The sequence below is a fragment of the Pteropus vampyrus genome, unplaced genomic scaffold (genome assembly GCF_000151845.1).
Source record: "Pteropus vampyrus isolate Shadow unplaced genomic scaffold, Pvam_2.0 Scaffold555, whole genome shotgun sequence".
In the NCBI taxonomy this organism is placed as follows: domain Eukaryota; kingdom Metazoa; phylum Chordata; class Mammalia; order Chiroptera; family Pteropodidae; genus Pteropus; species Pteropus vampyrus.
Genome location: NW_011889336.1, coordinates 74,258 through 80,901, shown reverse-complemented (window position 1 = coordinate 80,901; position 6,644 = coordinate 74,258). Strand labels below are relative to the sequence as shown.

General features: G+C 45.8%; 2 pseudogenes; both read left to right on the top strand.

Annotated features, from left to right (window-relative positions):
• The first annotated feature begins 2,902 nt into the window (after nt 1–2,902).
• On the top strand, nt 2,903–3,011 carry LOC111733375 (annotated as a pseudogene).
• Nucleotides 3,012–6,431: 3,420 nt separating this feature from the next.
• On the top strand, nt 6,432–6,551 carry LOC111733373 (annotated as a pseudogene).
• Nucleotides 6,552–6,644: the final 93 nt, after the last annotated feature.

The following is a 6,644-nucleotide window of genomic DNA, read 5'->3' as shown; positions in this document are numbered from 1 at the left end:
CTCTTTCTTTACGCTTTTTGTCTGGTTTTAGTTTTCAAATTTAAGCCTTTAAAGCCACGTGGAATTTACCTGCGCGTTCTGTGTCCTCACCTTGTCCCTTAGCCACGGGGGTGGGTGGCCAGCTGTACTCACGGATTTTACTGAATAGTTGTCCGTCCCTGTCCCATCAATGTAAGTGACATCGTTTCTGGGACAAGCCCAACGTTGGCGTTCCTCGGTCTGTTTCCAGGCTCTGTATCCTGCACCCCAATCTACCTGGCTATCCCTGGACCAACACCACGCCATCGGGATGATCAGGGTGCTGTGACAAATCTCAGCGTCTGGGAGAGTGAGGCTCACCTGCGCTCACCTGCGCTCACCTGCGCTCACCTGTGCTCACCTGCGCTCACCTGCCAGGTCTACCTGGAAGCTGGGGTGGCCATCCCTGGACCTTTACTTTCCTGTAGGAGACCGAGGAGCAGCTTATCAAGTTTCACACACATGCAAAGTCGCCTTGAGATCCTGGGTTTCGGGGTGAACTTAGAAGGACTGCCCTCTCTGACACCAAGCTTCCCTGCCTGGACTCCGCTCCCCCGGCATTAATCAGGACTTTCGTGTCCCTCGGTACGGGTCTTCCGTGTTTGTATTAAATGTAATCATGGCTTTGAATTACTTTTTTGAATATAACCACATTAAAAACTTTTTTGTGCTATTATATATAAAGGCTATTTGTTTCTGTATTTTGATATTTTACCTTCTCATTGGTCCTAACAGCTTGTAGATTTTCCTGGATTTTCTACGAAGATAATCGGTCTGTGAATAAAGGTAATTATTTTTTTCCCCCTTTTTAATTCTTTTACTTGTGATTCACTCTTTTTTTGGCTAATCGCGTTGGCTACAGTTGCCAAGACAAAACCGAGCCTTGACGACAGCGGCCATTCTTGAATCGTTCCCAGTTTAATATCAAACATTTAGAACATTCGATCTAGCATATGCTATAGTTGTTTTTTTTTTTGATACACTTTATCAGGTTAAAGGAGTTCCTTTCGATCTTAGTTTTCTACGATTAGTTTTTATATTATGAATTCAGTCAAATGCTTTTGCAACATTTACTGAGAAAATTATAGGGCTCATCGTCTTTAACTTTTTAATATGGTGGATTGACAGATTTTAAGTTAATCCAATCTTTCTTGCCTAAAATAAACTATATTTGAGTTGTAATGCGGTTTCATATAAATTCCTAGAATGGATTCGCTGTGATTTTTTTTTTGACATCTATACTCGTTAGTGAAATTTTCTTATAATGATCTTTTCCTCTCTCCGTGCTTCTGTGTTAAACCAGATTAATAAAATAAGTTGAGTAGTTTTCTCCTCTTCCTTCAATTAGCTTCTTAGTTTTGCTGTCTCAGCTTGATGTCTGCCAGGGAACGGAGAATTTGGACTCTGCGTTCTTCAATGGTGATTTCTCTGGGATGATCAGGGCGCTATTTCTTCTTACATTAATTTTGACTCTTTATATAATTTATGAATGATAAACACAATTAAATTTCCAAATATATCTGTATAAAGTTACTAATTATCATATAATGTCTAAGATCCCTTCTTTATGTTGGTCTATTCCTTTTTTTTTTTATGTTTCTATTCTCTGTTTTATCTTAATCTATAACAGAGATGTATGTACTTATAACTCTTTCCAGAGAATTTTTGGGTGTTTTGACTTGCTATCATTTTTGAAATTTTGATTTCATTATTTTTCTTTTAATCTTACTTAAATTATTCTTTCTGTGGATTAATGCATTTATTTGATCAACAATTACAAACGGGAATTTGAATTGAACTCGTGTTCGTTATGTTGGAAATCTAAGCTCTGAAAAATTAAAAAAGAAAAAAGAACCTAGAAGCCCCCCGACCTGCCCCGAAAAGTCTGCAATGCTCACTCCCATTCGGTAAGAGATAAGGGAGCTCATTGGTATTTAATTTATTCTACCGAAGTGGGAACTGTTCGGATAATCCACACGCCGACGCAGACACCGAGGATGTGTATGATAGAAGTTTACACTCCAAGAAGCAAACAGAAATGCAGAATTATAAGTAATAATAACAACATGATTAACAATACCAACAGCAGAGAGCATATAATATAAGTGGGTATTTTTCTTTTTGGTAGATACGCTTTATCAAGCTAAAGGAGTTCTTTCTATCCTAGTTCTAAGCCTTGTACTTAATTAATTTCTTCATTCCTTATTATGTGTCAGGTACTAAGAATTTCACACGGAATTCAATCCTCCAATGACCCCCTTATGGAAAGACAGAAGGTCCTGTTGTCATTATTGCCGTTTTATAGGTGAAAATCCACAGGGATGGAGAGGGTGACAGCTGGCAAGTGTAGGCGCACGACGCAAATCCCTCTCGACAGCCGTGAGCACGTCGCTTACAGTCTGAGTGTTTCTGATGGAAGTGTGGCCGTGCTATTAACAGTTGCCAAAGCGGATCGGATACGGCGACCAGTCACGTGACTTCTCCCTGCTTATCGTAGTATGTTTTCAAGTCTGCTGCTGTCTTCGCCGGCTGCCTTTCTCACGTGGTCTCTGTCTGTCATCAGACCCAAGCGTGTCATCCGCTCATTCATCACCTGACAGATTTACTAACTCACTCATCACTTTGCCATTGATGAGCCTGTCTGTCTGCGTCCGTCCTCCACACGCCAGCTGCCTGTCACCGTGCGCCAGCCCAACCGGCCCTTCTGTTGGTAGCCGCTAGTATTTTGTTGAGAGTTTTTACATCTGTGTTCATCACGGATATCGGCCTATAGTTTTCTTGTCTTGTCTTTATCTGGCTTTAGAGTTGGAATAATGCTGGCCCCGTAAAATGAGTTTGGAGTGTTCCCTTGTCATTGATTTTTTTTTTTTAAGACTTTGAGAAAGTCTACGGCCACGCCGCCCTGAACAAGCCTGATCTCGGAAGCTAAGCAGGGTCGGGCCTGGTGAGTACTTGGATGGGAGACCGCCTAAGAAGACCGGGTGCTGTAGGCGTAAAAAATAAGAAGAATAAGAGATTGTAAGCTGACGAGGTCTTTGCAATCTGTGAGGTCAACCAAGGGTTGCCGCACCCAAAAAAAAATTAAAAAAAAATAAAATAAAATGATCAATTATCTTTAACATACTATAATGACTTTGGAAGAATATGGACAAATACATTGTAGGAAAACTTCCAACTACAGATCAAAACCAAATAATAATAAAACGTTTGAGAAGGAATGGAGTTAATTCTCCTTTAAACGTTTGGTGAAATTAACCAGCGAAGCTGTCTGGTCCTGGGTTTTTCTTTCCTGGGAGATTTCTGATTATGCCTCAATCTCTTGATTCATTGCAGTCACGGGCCACGTAGCGACAGGGCCACGTTCTAACGAACGCGTCCTCGGGCGATTCTGTCACCGTGCAAACGCCACAGAGAGGGTTTACAGAAACGTAGATGGTGTAGCCTCCCGCTTTTCTCTAGGAAAGCCTTTCTGTCGCCTTTATTTATGAAGGACAACTTTGCCAGGGAAGCCTTCTTGGTTAGAGGTGTTTTCTTTCAGCCCTTTTAATATATCACCCCATCTCTGGCTTGTGAGGTTTCTGCAGACGTGGGTTTTCCTTCGTACGTGAGGAATCGTTTTTTTTCCGTTTTAAAATTCTCTTTGTCTTTGATTTTTGCCAATTTTAACATAATGTTAAGTCCTCATTGGGTTGAAACTTTTGGGGGACTTAGGAGTTTCACAAACTGAACTCGCCAGATTTGGGAAATCCTCAGCCATTATTTCTTTCGAGAAGCTTTCTGCCTATTTCCCGCTCTCTTCCATTTCTGGGATTCCAATAACACACAGACTCTTCCTCCTTTGGTGTTTATAATTCGCGTAGGCTTTCTTTACTCTTTTTCGATCTTTTTTCTTCGTCCTCTTCTGACTAGAAAATTTCCCACGACCTATCTTTAGATTCACAGATTCTTTTTTTTTTACTTGATCTGCTGTTAATTCTTTCTACTGCATTCTTCATTTCATCAATTGTATTCTTTTGCCCCAGAATTTCCCTTTGTTTTTTTTTTTAAATGATTTTTCTCTGTTATACATCTCATTTTTTCAGGTATTATTTTTCCGATTTTGTTGACTTGTCTTTCTATGTTTCCTTGTAGCTCGTTGAACTTTCTGAAAACAATGATTCCGAATCCTTTATCGGGCCATTCGTGGCTCTCCATTTCTTAGGAGTCAGTTACTGAAAAATGATTGTGTTCCTCGGGCGGTGTCATGTTCTCTGATTTTTCATGTTCCTTGAAGTCTTGCACTGCGGACTCTGCACGTGAGGAAGGTGTCACCCCTTCCTGTTTTCACTGACTGGCTTCGGGAGAGAAAATCTCCTGTCACCTGATAGGTATTTGGAGGCCGTCTCAGACCTTTACTAGGAAGACACCTGTCCCACACTTCTTGCTTCCTCTTTGGGGTAGTTCTTAAGGCCGAGCGCCTTCTCTTGATCCTGCAAAGCATTCTGGGTGCTGACGGCCCCATCTTCCTTCCCCTCGGGTGGTGCCGAATGCTCAGTTTGCGTGTTTCTTCCCCGCCCCGGAGTCGGGCCGGCCCTCTGCACGTGCTCGCCAGCTGTCTGCAAAGTCCTGCACCCACCACCCTGGGAGGCACGTATAGGGAGTCAGCCGCAGGGTGAGGGTGTGTGGGGGTGAGGTGTGCGGGGTAAAAGGGGTGCGTGTGGGCCACCTGGGGGGATCCGCAGGTAAGGCCGCCCCAGCAGCTCGGGGACAGGCTTCCTGAGAAGTCAGCAATGCTGTCTGTGGGACCCACGTTGCTCTGACGCCCCCCGAGAGCCCCGGCCGCTGTCACTCCAGCCTGTCCCCCCTCCCCAGGCTGCGCAGCATAACTCGGTGCTCTGCCCGGGCCGGGAGGACGGGAGGGGTGGTGAGGCGAAGCTGTCCCCACTCACGCGACGGAATCTATGCCAGCAAGAGGGCAGAAAACTCCTCTTCAGCCGTCTCGATGCCGTGACTCCGGGAAAGATGTCCTAATAAAAGGCATCCACGCACACGCGCGAAAATGAACCGCCGTGAAAGGGACCGATCCGTCGAAACCGCCATAAAGAACGCGCAACGATGTCAGAGCGTGGAAAGCGGTGTTTCCACGTGGCGAGCAAACAGCCTCCAGAAGGTAAAATCGAAGGACTTTTACCAGTAAGAAAACTACAGAACGATAAAAACGGGCGAAGCACAGAAACCCACGTGGGACAGAGGATGAAGCGCAGCGGCCCACGACGGCCGGGGCAGGTGCACAGCCGGCCGCTGTCGCCAGGAAGACGATAAACGCAGGCGAGGCCGTGGGGCCCGGTTCCGCCCTCCGAACGGCGACCTTTGAGGTCACGCCCCGTGAAGTCCTGGGGGAAACGCAGACAGGGCCGGGCACCCGCGGTGACCGCACGGGAAGGCTGGACGCGCCTTCAGACACGAAGCTGGCATCGAAACCTTCTCGGCCGCTCCGTTCACGGGAGCAGCTGCCCGGCTGTCTGCTAGTCACGTGACAGAACACGGTACCCGCAGTACAAGTGGCCGATCGGCGCCACGCGCACCAACGCGGATGAGCCGCACACGTCAGGCCGCGTGAGAAACGCCAGCCGTAGAATAATACAGAGTGGGATCCGCTTCCGCTAAGTTCAAAGCAGAGAAAAATCATACGTTATCGAGGGACAGGTACATATGAACTTGGGGCTCAGCGTGGGTGACCGACACGCCTCAGCGTGACAGCCGGGGTGCCGGTTGTTCGTGTCAAGATGACGCGTCATCGCTTTACTACATTCCAAGCTGTAAGAGTCGTATGTTAAAGTTTAATAACATTTTAGCTTATGGATACGTATTCCATAGCTTAAAACTGAAAGGGTGAAACATATTTGAAACGTACTTGAAAGCAGAATTAAAACCCTAGGCATCCGCCTTTTAAAGACTTACGTAACGTTAAGCACCGCTGAATGTAGCATTTCTAGGGGGGGAGAAACAGAATAAAAAGAATAAAAATCAGAAGTATCCACGAGACACGTGGAAACAGAAAGATTAAAAGAGTAACCGACATAATTCCGAAATAAAGAAGCGATTTCATAATCAAGTTTCCGTAGTTTAAGACGATCGATGTGCGTAAGAGACGCACCTGAAAGAAAGCATCATAGAGAAATGGCAGAAAGCATCACAGGCCAAGAGATCGAGCAGACGCGGACGGAAGGCAAACGAGGGTGGTGCTTTAACTGCAGACGGAGCGGATTGCAAGACAATAAAACACTTCATCGAGACCAGACCGCCTTACGTTAACGAAGCGATGGGATCCACAAATAACGAACACTGATAGACTTAAGAACGTAAAACCCAAGGACGTGGTTCCATAGGGCAGAAGGTCCTGGGTTCGCGCCCCGGTGGAGCCACGGTCCACGGGCTACGGCCACCCCCACCCTGAACGAGCCCGATCCCGTCTGATCTCGGAAGCTAAGCAGGGTCGGGCCCAGTGAGGACTTGGATGGGAGACCACCTAGGAAGACCGGGTGCTGTAGGCGTAAAAAAAAAAAAAAAAAAAAGGAACAGAAAATCCAAACAGAGCAAGAAGCGATGGAAATGAGAGGCTGATGGACACAGAGCTGCCGTGGACG